This window comes from Ascaphus truei, chromosome 21 (assembly GCF_040206685.1).
Source record: "Ascaphus truei isolate aAscTru1 chromosome 21, aAscTru1.hap1, whole genome shotgun sequence".
Lineage (NCBI taxonomy): Eukaryota > Metazoa > Chordata > Amphibia > Anura > Ascaphidae > Ascaphus > Ascaphus truei.
Window position 1 is genome coordinate 27,759,899 of NC_134503.1, and position 19,701 is coordinate 27,779,599.

The following is a 19,701-nucleotide window of genomic DNA, read 5'->3' on the forward strand; positions in this document are numbered from 1 at the left end:
ACTGACTGTAGCGGCGCCGGGGGGGGGGGGGTGGAGGGGAGGTGAAGGGGGGTGAGGTGAGGGGTGGGTGAGGGGTGGGTGAGGGGAGGTGAGGGGTGGGTGAGGGGAGGTGAGGGGTGGGTGAGGGGAGGTGAGGGGTGGGTGAGGGGAGGTGAAGGGGGGTGAGGGTTGGGTGAAGGGGGGTGAGGGGAGGTGAAGGCCGCTCACTCACTCGTCCGGCCGCTCCCTGAGGCAGGAGGCCCGCGCTTCCCCTATCCGGTAGCGGCGCACGTGAGGGGGAGAGCAGGAGGCCCGGGCCGCGCTTCCCCTCTCCGGTAGCGGCGCACGTGAGGGGGAGAGCAGGAGGCCCGGGCCGCGCTTCCCCTCTCCGGGAGCGGCGCACGTGAGGGGGGAGTGCAGGAGGCCCGGGCCGCGCCGCGAGGGAGGAGGAGGCTGGAGTGAGGGTGATGGTGGGGCTGGGGATATTGCGTAGCGTGGGGATTTGGGTGAGGTGGGGAGGGGGGAGAGAGTGAGGGGCACCGGGAGAGGAGGGGGGGTGTGTGTGTGTGGAAGGTGAGCTGCGGTCCAACTGACGGGGGAGAGTGGTGTGTGTGTGTGTGTGTGTGTTTTTAAAAAAAAAAAATTTGTTTGGCCCGTCACTCTGCCTCAGGCCAATGAGAGGTGCGGGGGCGGGCAGGCCAAGGGACCAATGAGATTGCCGCTAGGGACGCAGACATACAGTGAACTCAGAAATATATAGTAGATATATATATATATATATATATCCCCACCTCGGCCTCGCGATCACGCCTTGTGTGTGGTGAGCACTCCATTACAATAACACAGTGAATGGTAAGGATATTTGGCACTACTTTTTTCAAGTAAGCCACACACCCACGGTGGCGAGCAGTCATTGATGGGGCTCCAGCAGTTGCACCAGCGAGTATGTTAGTAAGCGGAATTTCCTTTTTCTTTGAAGAACTGCTCAGCAGCACAAAATATTGACTTTCCTTCAGTATCTGTTTTTAGTTGCCTTGCAAATAACAACTCGAGCCAAACTTTTGTCTTTATAGAAAGCGCACATAAGCGAGAAGCAAAGATTCATTGCCTGGCAAAGTTGACTCATCCAGCTGCAATGCAAATTCTGTGGTCCTTAGTGTGCTGCAGAGTGTATCTTCCACATCCTCAGCCATGGCATCTATGCATCTTTGCACTCAATTGTGGCCGAGATGAATCGTCTTAATTATATTGTGTGGTGACTTATGCAAAACAGTACCCAGAACCTCACTAACTGCTGCTAGGATGAGTTCTTCACCAATGGTGCGGGGATTTCCAGACTTGGCAATCTACAATGAATTGTTGTATGATGGGCCCATATAGAACAAAAAATGATAAAGCTGCACACCAATAAATAAAGGAAAATACTTGCAACAACCGGCGCTCCTGTTCAGGGACAAGGGCCAATGAATCCCAGGATAGTGAAGAATTGATGATCATGGGCACAATGCGGATTTCCAAAAAGATTTAATTTATCAAATAGCACCAAATACGACGTTTCGTCCTTCTCAGAGAACTTTCGTCACTATCATATGATGGGCCCAACCATCAGTGTTGGGCTGCTTTTGAGATGTCACGATGCGACTGAAAACAGGTTTGCCTCGTCAGGATGTTCCTTCTTCAAATGTTTAATCAGTGTGGAAAGCTTCATTGCCTCATTAGGAAAGAGCTTGTTACATATTAGGCACATTGGCAGCGGCGGGTTTGTTGGTGCTGATATAAATCCGTACGTCAGATATTTAAAACGATATCGTCTACATTTCTTCATTGATTTTTCGGCTTCTGCCATTTCTATTGTGAAACAAAGAATTTAGTAATTACATTTTATTGAAATAATGTCAAAATATAGTTGAGTCTCGGTTATCCCGACCTAAACGGGACCAATACCGTGTCGGATACCCGAAAATGACGGATATATCGGAAATTATCTGACATTTGTGCCCCCCCCCCTCCTTCTTACTTGCCAGTCTTACCGGTGGCAGAAGAGGACTGAAGACCACGGGAGCGGAACAGGAGGAAGACAGCTGGTGGCGGGAGAAGAGGACCATGGCAGTGGAGGGAAGAAGTAGAGACAGCGGGCGGCGGCAGGAGAAGACATGTAACCAAATCAGAAGCAGAACAGGAGAACGGCAGGGGAGGAACGCGTTGTAACACCGGCAGACACCGGAAGTCAGACACCGGTCAACTTCCGGTGTTACAGCGCGTTCCTCCCCTGCCGTTCTCCGGTGCTGCTCGGCTCCTGAGCCGGTTACATGTCTTCTCCTGCCGCCGCTCGCTGTCTCAACTTCTTCCCTCCACTGACATCGTCCTCTTCTCCCGCCACCAGCTGTCTTCCTCCTGTTCCGCTCCTGTGCTCTTCAGTCCTCCTCTTCTGCTGCCGCTCAGGTAAGTGAGAAGGGGGGAAGGGGATGTCGAATAGAACCGATGGTCGGATAACCGAAGGTCGGATAATCAGGACTCTACTGTAAGTGCATATGCATCATTAACATCACCAAAACGTACAAGTAAATAAGTACAGGAGGGCTGGTATTATAACACCCTGTTGTGATTTCATCTTCTTTTAAGACTTTTGATTGCATTAAATGTTAAAAGTGACACATCGACGTTAGAACATGGGTTTACCCATTAGATATTGGTTAACAAATATTTTTTTTTTTTTAAGTTATTGAGACATTTTTACATTTGACGTCCTTATATAGAGAGAACATTGAGGTGCACGATCCCCTCAATTAACCAGTTCTGCAGAGCATACGGATCCACGTGAATAAACTCATTGCTGCTTGTCCGGATAGCAAAAGGACTAATGGAGCTTAATAATAAGTGACCCCTTGTTGGGAAATGGTCAGGTGACGACTGTGAAGGGTTGTCTGGGGGAAGTCCTAAAACCCACCCAGACCCCATACATAAGTCCCGCTGCTATGTGAACCAAATCACCTGGGGAAGCTCCAACATGGAAATCAAGGTAGTAAATTACTCACTGATGTCTGTTGAATTCGTCCGGTTATTTCATAATCTTTCTTTTAGGCGCGCTCCAGGCTGTGTAAAGATGCAGGAGAAGCAGCCCCACCGGGGAGGAGGGAGGAACAGCGGGCACGGCCGCGCGGCAAAAATAGCTGAGGCTGGACTGTGCTGGAAATACTTTATTGTGACATGGATTAAAAAAGAGTGAAGGGATAACACCCCCCGCAGCTCTTACGCGTTTCACCCACTCGGGGCTTTTTTAAAGAACTGCGACAAAATATAACACTTTTATATAGCTTAAAACCTCATTTCATAATCAACAGGGTCAGTAACCGAGAACACAGGAAAAGAAATGCCACACTCAGTGCTGTTATGTTCAGGACGTACCAGGAAAAAGGTGAGAAATGACAAAAACACACGCGGTGACGACAGTTTCTCAGAATGCGCTATACTGGTCTATATACTATATACTGGTCTATATACTGGTCTATATACTATATACTGGTCTATATACTGGTCTATATACTATATACTGGTCTATATACTATATACTGGTCTATATACTATATACTGGTCTATATACTGGTGGCGTTTACTAAACATTCTGGTAGTTTCCAGCCGATGGCAGCACCATGTAGAGGCAGAAACTTGAAGCAAGGAAGATGTTTCGCTCTCGGTTGGTCAGTCGTAACTAAGCGAACAACCTCCGTGCACCGCTTGGCGCCCCCTAAGAAATCCCACTGCCCCCCGGGGGGTGGTACCGCCCACTTTGGGAACCACTGGTTTAAAGGGTCAGCCTCACGTAGAAGCAAAGTGGCCTAAGGACAGTTTAATGGGTTAAATGCAGGTGATGAACACAGTGTTGGTGATGTCATATACGCGCCAGGAAGTTCCACGACGTCAGTGTGATGTCACAGAACTGTCAGCTCTCCGCAGGTGACGGAGATACGATGTCAATAGGTGATTGAGCGGCAGAGATACTTGTAACACTGAGGGACACATCGCTGCTAAAGGAACTCAGTCTGAAATGGAAACCATGTTCAAATCCTACTGTCATCAAATGGTCCGTCACCGGCGTCGCTATAAATAACATCACAGGAGGTGACCGCGGGACAGCAGAGAGACGCAGAACATGGCGGCACATGGAGGGAAACCCATCACTTGGGATGACATAACTTGATTATTTAAAAGATATTTACCCCTTTTTGATATCTCGAAACCCATAACGTTCTGACTCTATATAAAGAACGATCACATTAAAGGTGGTACAGTATTAAGCGGGTGTAGCACCCTTCCATTCCGGCTACTCCATTGTCCCACCACAACCCTGCAAATATTCCCCCAAACCCGAATAAAATCATTTACAGTGATATTTACCTGGCGTCATTGGAATATAAGAAATACTAAAGGGTTAACAGTCTAGGAATGAACTATATGATTGGAGGTCAGCAGGTATACAGAATGGTTCCTGAACCGGCCGCGCACCTCCGTTCCTCGCTCCGCCGCTGACAGACAAATTGCTCGTCACTCATTCCCGCAGCGATTTACCTTTCAGCGCCCGCTCCCCGGCGGTTAATAGCGATCATTTGCTGCATTACGGCCCTCGCAATTACTGCCACAGAAATGATCATTGTGAGTGAATTGATCTCTTACACAGACACCAAACAAACACACTGCTGTCTGGCCTGGTACTTATAGGGTATTTACGCTCACACACCCAGATACACACACTCACACAGATACACACAAACACACACTGATACACTCACACAGATACACACAAACGCACACTGATACACTCACACCGATACATACAAACACTGCTGTCTGATATTTATAGGGTATCTGCACTCACATACTAACACACACACACTGTCATGGAACAAGAATCACATTCCTGCCCGACCCCCCTTCTGCTTGTCAGCTCCTTAAGTTCAGCTGCAGGCATTGGCTCCACATACACACACTGTGCCTGTGTAACATGCAACAATGTTGCATTTTTTGCCTCTGAGCACATAATCAGTGAACTGCTACTGCAGCTTCTCCAGTCCTCCCAGTTAATGGACTTTCCCATGTTCTCCCCTGTCTTTTGCTGACAGTTAGTGCAGTCCCACTCAACCTTTAGTGTGACCCCTGCCCCTCACTTTCTTTTCCACCCTAGATTACAGTGAGTACAGACCTGTCTGCATCCACCCCTGGTAAGGCCTTTCTCTCTTACCATAGTCTAACCTCACAGAAGCATCCCACATAGAGAAGCACTCTCTGCCTACACTACACCCACAAGTTCCTGTGTTTTCTAATCCAGCAATAAAATTAAGAAAGACATTAAGGACTTGTCATGCTTTGGAAGAGGGAGGACATGAGTTGAGCTTACTGGAATCATTCACACATCATTCGTGACCCTGGTTCCAGGAAAGTAAGAGAGAGACCGTGTATTAGAGGTCTACGCAGAAGCTATCACTCACAGCCTTCGTGCTACAAAAGTGCAGCTCTACACAGCTATACAGCAAACTGCTACAGCTTTCTGCAAAACAAGCAGCAGTTTAAACAGAACAGTAAAACAAAGACCTGTGTTAGGGAATCACACAGGAGCTACTACTCAAAGACTTTATGCTATACAGAATAGTCTCTGCACCCCAGGACAAGCAGCAGCTTCACTCTGCCAGACAGGGCAGCAAGCTTTATACAGCAAACTGCACACAGCCTTGCAACAAACAGTGCTTCTCTCACAATTACTAATTGCCTTTCTCTCTGTCTGAGTCCACCCGCTGCTCAGCCCCACAGTGAGGAGCCAACGGACATCTGTAAGTACAGCTACCCCAACGCTGCACGCTGCAGGACACCGCTCGGCATCATCTGAGACAGACGCCCATCGCTGACAGGTAAAAGACCGCACGCCACACGCACTGGCAAAGGCCTACACACACCTACAGCATGGCAGAACTCAGAGCCTCACCAGACATCACGCAGGAAAGCGATCTCTCAGACACAGAGACCGCTGCGCAACTGCAACAGGCGCAGGCAGGCGCAAGGCCTAAACGGACAGTCACACTGACACAAAAGGCCCGCGAAAAATATGAGAGCGACATTGAAGCACACCGCGAAAGGTTAGAGAAGGCCTGGGAGGACACTGGTCGTGAAATATGTAACGTTGCAAGCACTAGTGATCAGGAGAAACAAATTAGGCAAGCTATAGCCCAATTGAGGTCAAGTCACAAACGTTACCAAATGCTGTCACAAACATATCTCGCCTACCTAAAAAGAATTAACACAGAGGAAAGCCTCAGCGAACGCGACCAGCAGGAGGCAACTGACCTGGAGCGTGACGGCTTCGTGCAGACCACTATTACTGAGGCCGAAGACCAGAGAAAAGACCTTTTGCTGGAAACTGCATCGCAGCGCTCAAGCATATCCAGACACTCATCAAGGTCAGCAAGATCAGTGCAATCTCACGCGTCTAGCGCAAGCGCGAGCGCTACCAAGGCGCGAGCCACCGCAGAGGCCGCACGTGCCAGGGCCGAATATGGTCGAAGAGAGGCAGCCGTAAGGGCAGAAAGAGCCAAATTAGACGCGGATCTAGAGGCACTCAATCAAGAGAAGGAAGCCGCTGCCGCCATAGCCCAAGCCGAAGTCCTGGAAGCAGCTGCGAGACAGGACGGCGGGGAGCTACCGTACAGACGGATAGCCTCAGAGGATCCAGCCCAACGCACTGAAGACTACGTAAGGAGCCTCTTCAGTGTAAACACCAGCGCACCATCTCAACACGGAGGGAGCGACACCACAGACAACGAAGACTCGCTAGGACCACGAGGAGAAGACGTTGCTCCGTCAATGGCACACGCTGCCTGGGATAGCCACAGCCGCAACAGTGATCCACACGCCAGAGCGCACACGGATGCACCACAACAGGCTCGTAATCCAGGTACACCCACGCGGGAGAAAACAGCCCCTCACACTGGCCAGCAGCCATCACGCGTCCACGCCAAGGAAGAGGCGACCGCACAGACCGTCCCAGCAACTACCTCAGAACGGGGCAAACGCGCCGACGTCTCAGGTCTGACAGACATAGCCAAGTACATGATCCGGCGCGACTTGGTGCACGCAGGACTCATCAGCTTCGACGACCGCCCTGAGAACTACCGGACGTGGAAGTTCACGTTCAAAGACGCAATCGACAGCTTGGACTTCTCAGCAAGGGAAGAGCTCAACCTGTTAGTCAAGTTCCTGGGGAACGTATCCAGGGAGCAAGCGCAGAGACTTCGGACGGCAAACGCGCATCAACCCCAAGTAGGTCTTGACCTAGTGTGGGAAAGGCTAGAAGAGACCTATGGCAGCCCTGAAGCAGTCGAGGATTCGCTCTTCAAAAGAATCGAGAGCTTCCCCAAGATCACAAGTAAAGACTACTCGAAGTTACGAGATCTTGGAGACCTGCTGCAAGAACTGGAGTCCGCAAGGAAAGACCATTCCTTAATAGGTCTCAACGCCCTAGATTCAGCTCGTGGAGTGAGACCCATCCTGGAGAAGCTACCCTTCAACCTCCAAGAAAGGTGGCTTTCACAAGGTTCCAAATACAAAAGGGAGAAGCAGGTTGTCTTCCCCCCATTCTCATTCTTCGTGAGCTTCATCTGCGAAGCGGCAAAGACAAGAAACGATCCCAGTTTCATCTTAGGTGCGCAAACCACATACAGTGCAAGCAGCCCGAAGAACGAGAGACCAGCGACGAGATATGGTAACCCCCAAACACCCATCTCGGCCCGCAGGACGGACGTGCCTCCCACGGCCCAAACTACTCCCGATCAGTCGGTCGCCGGAGACAAGGAACCAAGGGACCCAAACAGGGAATGTCCCATACACAAGAAGCCACACCCACTCAACAAGTGCTTTGGGTTCAGGATGAAGTCCCTAGAGGAACGCAAGAGGTTACTTGGAGAATTCGGAGTTTGCTTCAAGTGCTGCGGTTCCACGACCCATCTAGCCAGGGACTGTAAGGAAGAGATCAAATGCACAGTGTGCGAGAGTGACAAGCACGTGACAGCGTTACACCCAGAGGCGATGACACTCCACCAACTCAAGAACCCATCCTCCATAGCGGAGCATGGCGGGGAGAAAGAAGAAGGAGAGTCAACATCCGTCACATCTCAGCGCACTGAAGTTTGCGGAAAAGAAGGTGACAAAATGTCCTGCTCCAAAATATGCCTTGTCGCAGTGCACCCCCAGGGACAACCTGAGAAGGCTATTCGGATGTACGCAATCCTCGACGACCAGAGCAACCGATCACTGGTCAGGTCAGAGTTCTTCGACATGTTTAACATACAAGATGGTGCTTCTCCTTACACTCTCAGAACGTGCGCAGGGCAAATGGAGACCACAGGGAGAAGAGTGAATGGCTACACCATATGCTCAATAGACGGCAAAGTGAACATGCCCCTTCCCACACTCATCGAGTGCAACCACATGGCCACAAACAGGGACGAGATACCCACACCAGACGTGGCACTCCATTACCCCCACCTCAAAGGAATAGCCAACCACATCCGGCCGGTGGAACAAGACGCCAAGATCCTGCTGCTGCTCGGTAGGGACATCATGAGGGTACATAAAGTCCGTAAACAGCACAACGGACCCCACAACGCGCCATACGCCCAAAGACTCGACCTAGGATGGGTGATAGTGGGCAACTCGTACACTAACAGAGAGCACGGGCAAGACTACGTTGATGCCCGCAGAACGGAGGTGACAGAATGTGGACACACATCTCTCTCTGAACCATGTCTTGGCCATCTCCAAGTGACCGAAGGGCCAAGTGAAGAGGAAAGACAAGGTCATACCCCTGAGACCAACAAAGACATCCTCACGCCGATGGGATGCGACAATGGCTTAGGATGCTCAGCAGTCCAGACAGCCAAGGATGATGAGTCGACTCCACCGAAGGAAGAGAGGAACCTCCCAAAGGTGACCGACAAAGGGATCGTCCTAAAAACAACAAACAATCAGACAATACTCCCGCGAGCAAGGGCACAATTAAGACGTACAGTTGTTCCTCTCCACAGAGTATCAAGCAACAGAGCAACCAATTGCCACGGCTGGCATAGCCGCAAAAGATTGCGCCCCACAGGCGAAGCCACAGTGTCAAAAGGACTGTTCGTTCAAACACGTAAGAGGGGACAATTGCAGAGACATTTCCCAAAAGGATTTACAAGGACAAAAGAGACTGTTCTTCGTCATGTCCAGGGAGAAAACAACCTCCCGATGGCAGTCAACGAAGAAACACAAAAGCGTTTCACCAAACTACGCGGAGATGTTCTCGTGCAAGAGAAATGTACCGATGAACTACGGTGCACAGCGTTCCAGACAACAAGGAACGATGACAAACAAACACCCTCGAGGGAAGATAGAGGATTCCCGAGGTTAACTGTCAAGGAGCTCTCTAAAGACGGACTAAGCAGTCGGGTGACTCCGCTACCATTCCGTTCACCAAGGAGGCGCTTCCCAAACAATGGAGAACATGCCATCTCTAGGTTCACCTCGCACCTCTGCGGCCCACAAAGGGAACCAGAGACCAAAAACAACTTTGTGGTCTTCATCCAGAAGATATTCTTTACCGGCCACGCAAAGCCAGCACCTCTAATGGAGGAAGGCAAAGAATGTCGGTACCTCCAATCACCTGGGGCCTACCACCCTCCGGTACCCGATCAAATCCGGGTAATGTTCAACCCCAGCGCTCAGCTTCAGGGAGTCTCCCTGAACGACGCCCCCTTTATTGGATTACATTCGACAACCAGTTTTCCAGGGACAGTAATCCGCTCCCACAAGGAGCCAAAAGCCCTCTCCTTCTGCCAAACGCCAGGTGATAGAGCAACAGGCTGCCACGGCTGGTATACCTACAAGGGGATACACTCTGTGGGTGAAACTACAGAGACAAAAGGACTGTTCTCTCACAAGACTAAAAGGAAACAGTGCCAGAGACTTTTATACAAAGACATTGTGGTGCAACCAGCAAACCTGGAGCTGTGCATCCACCCTGCATCCTTTGCCAAAGAACCTTGGCCAAGGGACCTTGATACCAGTGATACCGGCCGGTGTCACATCGCTATGTGGACATGGACTCTTGCATTGTTTGAGAATGTGATGTTATCTTTGTTATGCATTGCACATATGTTCCACATATTCCAGTTATATAGTGGTATCTCCAGATACCAGACGGGGAGTGTCATGGAACAAGAATCACATTCCTGCCCGACCCCCCTTCTGCTTGTCAGCTCCTTAAGTTCAGCTGCAGGCATTGGCTCCACATACACACACTGTGCCTGTGTAACATGCAACAATGTTGCATTTTTTGCCTCTGAGCACATAATCAGTGAACTGCTACTGCAGCTTCTCCAGTCCTCCCAGTTAATGGACTTTCCCATGTTCTCCCCTGTCTTTTGCTGACAGTTAGTGCAGTCCCACTCAACCTTTAGTGTGACCCCTGCCCCTCACTTTCTTTTCCACCCTAGATTACAGTGAGTACAGACCTGTCTGCATCCACCCCTGGTAAGGCCTTTCTCTCTTACCATAGTCTAACCTCACAGAAGCATCCCACATAGAGAAGCACTCTCTGCCTACACTACACCCACAAGTTCCTGTGTTTTCTAATCCAGCAATAAAATTAAGAAAGACATTAAGGACTTGTCATGCTTTGGAAGAGGGAGGACATGAGTTGAGCTTACTGGAATCATTCACACATCATTCGTGACCCTGGTTCCAGGAAACACACACCGATATATACAAACACTGCTGTGATATTTATAGGGTACTAGCTGAGAGACCCGGCGTTGCCCGGGATATAATTTTGGGGGGGCGTACGACAGGGTTAGGCTTCCCCCCCCCCCCCCTTGACAGCTAGGTGGGTGACTGAGTTGACTGAGTGTGTGGGTGACTGGGTGGGTGTGTGACACTTGACTGAGTGGGTGGGTGGGTGACTGAGTGGGTGGGTGACTTTGGGTCGGTTTGACTTTGGGTCGGTGGGTGGGTGACTTTGGGTCGGTGGGTGACTTTGGGTCGGTTTGACTTTGGGTCGGTGGGTGTGTGACTTTGGGTCGGTGGGTGTGTGACTTTGGGTCGGTGGGTGGGTGACTTTGGGTCGGTTTGACTTTGGGTCAGTGGGTGGGTGACTTTGGGTTGGTGGGTGACTTTGGGTCGGTGGTTGGGTGGGTGAGTTGGGTCGGTGGGTGGGTGAGTGGGAGACTGACTGGGTGGGTGAGTGGGAGACTGACTGGGTGGGTGAGTGGGAGACTAACTGGGTGGGTGACTGGGTGACTGGGTGACTGACTGGGTGGGTGAGTGACTGACTGGGTGGGTGAGTGGGTGACTGGGTGGGTGAGTGGGTGACTGACTGGGTGGGTGAGTGGGTGACTGACTGGGTGGGTGAGTGGGTGACTGACTGGGTGGGTGAGTGGGTGACTGACTGGGTGGGTGAGTGGGTGACTGACTGACTGAATGGGTGGGTGACTGGGTGACTGAGTGGGTGGGTGACTGAGTGGGTGGGTGACTGACTGAGTGGGTGGGTGACTGAGTGAGTGGGTGGGTGGGTGAGTGGGTGACTGACTGACTGAATGGGTGGGTGACTGGGTGACTGACTGAATGGGTGACTGACTGAATGGGTGACTGGGTGACTGAATGGGTGGGTAACTGAGTGGGTGGGTGGGTGACTGGGTGAAAGTGGGTGACTGGGTGAAAGTGACTGGGTGGGTGACTGGGTGGGTGTGTGGGTGGGTGACTGAGTGGGTGACTGAGTGAGTGGGTGACTGAGTGAGTGGGTGACTGAGTGGGTGGGTGACTGAGTGGGTGGGTGGGTGACTGGGTGAAAGTGGGTGACTGGGTGAAAGTGACTGGGTGGGTGACTGGGTGGGTGTGTGGGTGACTGAGTGGGTGACTGGGTGGGTGAGTGAGTGGGTGGGTGACTGAGTGAGTGGGTGGGTGACTGAGTGAGTGGGTGGGTGGGTGACTGAGTGGGTGGGTGACTAAGTGAGTTTTTGGGTGACTAAGTGAGTGGGTGGGTGGGTTACTGAGTGGGTGGGTGACTGAGTGGGTGGGTGACTGAGTGAGTGACTGAGTGGGTGACTGAGTGAGTGGGTGGGTGGGTGACTGGGTGGGTGAAAGTGACTGGGTGGGTGTGTGGGTGACTGGGTGACAGTGCGTGGGTGGGAGACGGTGTGTGACTTACCTTGACCCCGTGGCATCTGGCTGGGGCAGGAGGTGAGTTCGGGAAGCTGGGGGGGGGCAAGAGTGGCAGGAGTCCCGCGCCGCGCTTCCCCTCTCCGGTAGCGTCACACGTGATGGGGAGTCCCGCGCCGCGCTTCCCCTCTCCGGTAGCGGCGCACGTGAGGGGGAGTCCCGCGCCGTGCTTCCCCTCTCCGGTAGCGGCGCGCGTGAGGGGGAGTCCCGCGCCGCGCTTCCCCTCTCCGGTAGCGGCGCACGTGAGGGGGAGTCCCGCGCCGCGCTTCCCCTCTCCGGTAGCGGCGCACGTGATGGGGAGTCCCGCGCCGCTTCCCCTCTCCGGTAGCGGCGCACGTGATGGGGAGTCCCGCGACGCTTCCCCTCTCCGGTAGCGGCGCACGTGATGGGGAGTCCCGCGCCGCTTCCCCTCTCCGGTAGCGGCGCACGTGAGGGGGAGAGCAGGAGGGCCGCGCCGTGAGGGGGGAGGAGCCTGGAGTTTGTTGCTGAGCAGCAGGGCTGCGCTTCCTCCGCGGCGCACGGTGAGGGTGATGGTGCGGCTGGGGATGTTGCGGAGCGTGGGGATTTGGGTGAGGTGGGGAGGGGGGAGAGAGTGAGGGGCACCGGGAGAGTGAGGGGCACCGGGAGAGGAGGGGCACCGGGAGAGGAGGGGGGGGGGTGTGGAAGGTGAGCTGCGGTCCAACTGACGGGGGAGAGTGTGTGTCCCTGTGTGTGTGTGTCCCTGTGTGTGTGTGTCCCTGTGTGTCCTTTGGCCCGTCACTCCGCCTCAGGCCAATGAGAGGTGTGCGGGGGCGGACCAAGGGACCAATGAGATTTCCCCTAGGGACACCGGACATCCAGGCAGGCAGGCAGGCTGGCATGCATGCATGCAGGCAAACATACAGTGCTTTCACTAATATAGTATAAGATCAACACACACACACACACACACACACACTTGTCTGTCCTGATATTTATAGGATATCTACACTCACACCCTGATACACACACAATGATACACTCATACATACACAGACACACAAACACACACACTCACACTGACATTCACAGATACATACCATGATTGATACACACACACACTGATACTCAGACACACACAATTATAAAAACAAAATAATACACACACACACACTGATATACACACTCATTCATGCACAGATACACACACACACACACCACACACACACACACGCACACACACGTACACATACAGACAATAATACACACTGATATACATACATACAGGTAGACACACTCATACATACATACTGTACACACTCATACACAAATACACACATCATGATACACAAGCAGACACACACAGATACATACCCTGATATACACACAGACACAGTAATACACACTCACAGACACACTGATACACACAGATATACACATACACTCACACCGATACACACTATAATGCACACACAGATACACATACACTAACTCTCACACAGATACTTACACACACACCGAGATACAGTACACACTGATACACATACAGACATAATAATACAAACTGATATACACACTCATACATATACTGTACACACAGAAACTAGAGAGCGGTTATATGGGGTATTAGGAGCAGTGATAGGGAGGGGATGTATGGGGTAATAGGAGGAGTTATAGGGAGCGGTTATATGGGGTAATAGGAGGAGTTATAGGGAGCGGTTATATGGGGTAATAGGAGGAGTTATAGGGAGCTGTTATATGGGGCAATAGGAGGAGTTATATGGAGAGGGTATATGGGGTAATAGGAGCAGTTATAGGAAGCGGTTATATGGGGCAATAGGAGTCATAGGAAGCGGTTATATGGGGTAATAGGAGGAGTTATAGGGAGAGGTTATATGGGGTAATAGGAGGAGTTATATGGAGAGGTTATATGGGGTAATAGGAGCAGTTATAGGAAGCGGTTATATGGGGCAATAGGAGTTATAGGAAGCGGTTATATGGGGCAATAGGAGGAGTTAGAAACGCAGACTAGATTCCATACTTATAGTAGGGAGGAAGTATGGAATCTAGTCTGCGTTTCTAACTCCTCCTATTGCTATATATATATATATATATATATATATATTATATATATATATATATATATATATATATAGCGCAACTGTAAATTTTACTGTATGTTCGGTTGCATGTCTTAGACAGGTCTGCAACCCTGTCTCTCCCCATTATAGCCGAGCACACAGTGTTTCCACTGCAGCAAGGGATTCTGGGAAATGACATGCAAATGAACACTCAGTGGCACCTTTTGTCTCAAGCTCGTATTACACAAGCAAATCCTCAAGCCATTGCATACTGTTTTAAACACAGCTTTTAGACAGAGGCTGAGATGAGATGAGATGCAAAGCCAGTAAACCCACTCACAGACATGCTTCAACCTTGATGGGTATCATCAGTGTGAGGTTGGTTACTGGCTATGCTGGTTGAGACTAGACTAGGTATTCAGCACAATTATTAAGGTTATGGTGGGTAAAAAAAGTGACAAAAACCCTCCACAGTAAAGCATAAAGCAACTGTAAATATTACTGTATGTTCGTTTGCATGTCTTAGACACGTCTGCACCCCTGTCTCTCCCCATTATCGCCCAGCACACAGCGTTTCCACTGCAGCAAGGGATTCTGGGAAATGACATGCAAATGAGCATGAATCCAGAATCCCTTGCTGCAGTGGAAGTGCTGTGTGCTGGGTGATAATGGTGAAAGACAGGGTTGCAGACCTGTCTAAGACATGCATATGAACATACAGTAATATTTACAGTTGCTTTATGCTTTACTGTGGAGGGTTTTAGTCACTTTTTTTACCCACCATAACAAATATATATATATATATATATATGAAAGATCCTATTAAACCAGAGCTAAATAAATAATGTGAATGAACGTAACACGGCGCTCTGGCGCCACCTTCTGGTGTAGTACAAGATCACAGGTAGATTTGTGACCAGAACATTGTATAATTGTGTCAGGAAGTAAGTTAATTACATACGTGTAGCGGAGTCCCCCCTACCCTGCCTCCGGCGCGGGGAATTGCTCTGCACGATCAGGGAGAAGTGGCGGCAGCCATTGTGTGTCCGGCGCGCATGCGCAGTTGCGGCCAAAGCGGCGGCCATCTTGGAGGAGTGGAAAACGCAACCATAGACTAACAGTCCCAGAAGTCCTTGGGGGGGAAAAGGCGCGAGCGGCCATTTTTGGTCTCAGGACTCCTCCGCGGGACCAGTGAGGTGACCGTTCGTCGCGAGGAAGCTGGAGGAAGTGAAGGTAGTGTCCAGGGAACAGTAGCTTCCTGGCCTAGGCCAGATCTTGCCCCTTAGGCCCCAGATAGCCCCTGTCACTCATCTAGAGGGACTTCTTGCAGGGACTGCCATACTACAGGGATCACCCCTTATGTTATAGACTGCAGGGTTGAGAGACTTTGGGGCCTATGCACTAAGCAGTTATAAAAAAAAATCGCCATCATATTTAATTCGCCATTTCTACAGCGTTGCTATCACGGTGCAGAAAGGCCCGAATACCAGGGATAGCAACATTTGCAAAAATGGTGAGTAACCGGCGACGAGATGATCGGCCTCTCTGAAAGGGGCTCACCCGGCGAGTTGATTCTGCTGCAGAGAGAGAGCCGCCTCCCCCTGCGCAAATCTCGGCCGAAATAAAAACAAAATAATTGAAATTTTATAGATGAGCAGGGGGTCTCCAGAGCAGAACCGCGTTGATTTCAGGTCCGGGGACCTCCTGCTTCCCGAGATACAGGCCCGGTGATGGGGTGCCGGTATCTCCTATGCATTGAAATGTTCCGGGCACGTGACGCGGGACATTAACAAGAATTTGGTTACCTGTTCCGGATCTTCACGGTGGATTGTGTTTCGTGACGTCACGGTGGATGGCGTTGGATTGTGTTTCGTGACGTCACGGTACAATACCTTGATTCCCCAGGATTCGGGGGGTCAACGCTTCTAAAAGGTGAGATAAGATTTCATGTATGTACTTTTATTTTTACAGGTTTTTTTATTGGATTTTTTAAAATGATCTTTTCACATTGACTGCTAATGTATTAATCTGTGCCTGTTCAGGGTGCAGATTAATACAGTGGGAGCCAATGCATTTTTTCTATTCACGGTTGCATTTACTATTTCTGTTTATTGTTTAGATTAAATTGTTTTCAATTGTGATGGCTTGTTTAAAAAAAAAATTCAGATTGTTTTGTGTTTTTATTTAATGATGTATTTTGTTGGCTACTGGTTTTAATTAATGTGTTACCTAGTGGTTGTATTAATCAATTGTTGTATTGGTCACTGCTTTTATGTATTAAATGTATTGTTTGGCTAGTGGTGCGATTTATTTAATTGATTGTCTAGTGGTTTTATTGCTTTAATTGATTGCCTAGTGGTTTTATTTAGGTATCAATTGGTAGAGGGTGGGTATAGTAGGTCCAGGGTGGGTGGTTAGACCTCCTGGGTGGGTAGTGGGGGAGGGTGGGTTAACCCCTTAATTACTGTAGTGGTTATTAACCGCTAAGGTTATTAAGGGGTTAGGGGCCATTAGATTGTATTTTTTATGTATTCTTTCTGGCAACGGAGGACATGGACCTGCAGTATGCTGACGAGCAGGTCCATGTAGAACCAGGGGTAAGTAGAACGTTTTTATTTACTTTATGCTGGCTGGCTAATGTTGTGTTTAATAATGGGCATGTGACAGAGTGAAGTCAACTCCTATCAGTTACGCCTGGGAGACATATGTCTGAGTGCTTCATCCAGCACTCATAAGGGTTAACTCAGGTGGAAGTTAGGAAATCAGAACTCTTTAGCTGACACCTGAGAGCTAGCAAGGTAGATAAAGGATCATGTGACTGGCAGTAGCTGCCAGAGAGAGAGAGAGAGAGAGAAGCACACTGCTGCGTGAGCCCTTAGCCAGAGGGATTTCACCAAAGACTACTTCAACTAAAGTAAGGATTATTCATTTGTTTACTGACTGCTTAAAGTACCCTTATGGTTTGGTTCTGGTTTAGCCAGCCAGCCTGATAGATAGGTCTGCTGTGTTATTAGTCAGTTTTTCTCCCAAAGTGGAGCAGGATTTATTTTGTTAAAGGGACAGTGTACCCGCATGTTATGTTACTGTGGAGAAATAAAGACACTGAACGTTTTTATTTATCCTGAAACTATACGTGTGGACTGTTCCCTGACCATGGCTACAGGCCGTCCTGCCACAGGTGGTGTCAGAAGTGGGATGTCGGACGGCCCCTGTATCTGAAGGGCCACACCAAAAAAAAAATGGAAAAAATGGAGACATTTTTTTCTCAGTTCCTTGAACAACAGCTCCAGCTAGCAGAGAAGCAAGCAGAGCGACAAGCCCAGCAAGATGAGCGATAAGCCCAGCAAGCTGAGCGACAAGCCCAGCAAGATGAGCAACAGGCCCGGCGAGAGGAAAAGCTACTCCAACTGCTGGTCGAAGGCACAACCCCAGGCAGACCAGGGATTCCAAATAACCCACCGGTGATGCTGCCTAAAATGAAGCCAAACGAAGACCCAGAGGCATTTCTCCTCACTTTTGAAAGGGTAGCCAAGGCCCACGGCTGGACAGTTGATCGCTGGGTAACGACTCTGGCTCCACTCCTCATAGGGGAAGCTCAGGCAGCCTACCAGGCTCTTCCAGCGGACGAGGCCAAGGACTATCAGAAACTAAAGGCTGCTATTCTGGATCGCCTAGGCCTCACGCCAGAGACCTACCGACAGCGGTTCCGGACAGTCAAATATACAAACCGAGACAGACCCCGGGTCGTAGCCCACCGCTTAGTAGACTTATGTGCCAGGTGGATACAACCGGAAAAACATGACAAGGCAGAGATCCTTGAACAGTTTGTGCTCGAGCAGTTCATACAGATACTGCCCCCCTCCTCCCGCTCCTGGGTAAAAAGACACGCTGCATTTTCCCTGGATTCAGCGGTCCGCTTGGTGGAAAACTTCCTGGGCGACGACACCCAACAGGATAGCTGGGAACGGCCGGTGCAAACACCAGTTGCTTCCGGTGATACTAGAGGCAGGAGAGCAGACAATCGAGGGGTCTACAACCCGCCAGCTCGGGAGATCCAGTCAACCCGATCGGAAGACCCTTTCCCATCTCGGAGGGTTCCTAGTACAAACTCCCGCAGAGACGCCCATCCTGGGTCCGAGGCCACTGGATCACTCAAGGGAGGCCGCCACCCACAGTATTCCCCGAGAACCTGTTGTATGTTTGTGATGGTGCTCAAAAGTGCTGGGACTGTATTGAAGGAAGGGAGAGTTATCTGGGTAATGACAGTTATAGTCTTAGTACTGTGCCTTTAAATCGGCGTAAGGTACCCTGAAGGTTGGAGTGGGTTGAACCCCACCAACCAGAAGGGAGGACCCCATCCAACAGCGGAGAGGTCCAAACACCGAGCCCCGTCGAGAGCTTCCGCGGACGACCGAGTTTGCGGACTCAGGAGATGAGGAAATGGACTGTGCATATGGCAGAACCACTGCCACAGCTTGTCTCCGAGGGGACCACAATCCGTGGTTAGTCCCAGCATCTCTGGAGGGGACAAAAGTAAACGCCATGCTGGACTCGGGCTCTGGAAAAACCCTGATCCTAGAGGGCCTAATTCCAAGCAATAGACTATCTTATGACTCTCCTTGGAATATCGAGTGTATCCATGGGGATACAAAGAGATACAAAGAGATACCCGACGGCGAACGTTACACTGCTTATACAGGATCAAGAGGCTAGCCTACTAGTGGGAGTTGCTCCCTGGCTACCTGCTCCTGTTCTACTTGGCCGAGACTGGCCCTACCTCGAAACATTGTTGGCCCCTACTCCTACGGAGCCTACTTCTCTGGTACCGGAGAAGCCCGGAGACTTGTTCCCTTTTTCCCCAGAGATATTCCCCCGTGGACACCATGTCCCAAAGACACGTAAACAGAGACGTGCGGAAAAAGAGGACTGGTTAAGAAAGGCTGGGACTTTTGGTAACATTAGTCAGCCCAAAGGACTGCAGGTCATGGCCGGGGATGACCAGGGTGGGGAACAGATAGATACGGGAGTGTCGCCAGACCTGGATCTTCCTGACTTCCGTCAGAGGCAGAGGGAGGACCCAGCTCTGGCTAGACAATATGAGAAGGTGGTACAGGTCAACAACAAGATAATAGATGAACAAGGTGTAAAAGTGTTTCCACATTTTGAACTGTTGAATGACACTATATCGTGTGAATAAGGTTACACAAACAGGGGAGGTCATTCGACAGATGCTAGTCCCTAAAGGGTTGATTAATACAGTGTTTACCCTAGCCCATACTCTCCCATGGGGTGGTCATTTGGGCAGAGATAAGACCACGGACCGCATCTCGTCCCGGTTTTACTGGCCAGGCATACATGGTGACATCATGAAACTATGTGAGACATGTCCTGAATGCCAGTTAACTAGCCAAAAAGGACAGAAGCCGGCTCCTTTGGTTCCTCTGCCCTT

General features: G+C 50.4%; 1 long non-coding RNA gene across 2 annotated transcripts in view; it reads right to left on the reverse strand.

Annotated features, from left to right (window-relative positions):
* Positions 1 to 907: 907 nt before the first annotated feature.
* Positions 908 to 19,701, reverse strand: part of LOC142472409 (uncharacterized) — a 29,375-nt gene continuing 10,581 nt past the window's right edge. For both annotated transcript variants that reach the window (XR_012789688.1, XR_012789687.1), the window contains 2 exons: positions 3,015 to 3,174; positions 908 to 1,827 (listed from right to left, as the gene is read on the reverse strand). This is a non-coding gene — a long non-coding RNA (uncharacterized LOC142472409). The remainder of the gene's footprint in view (positions 1,828 to 3,014; positions 3,175 to 19,701) is intronic.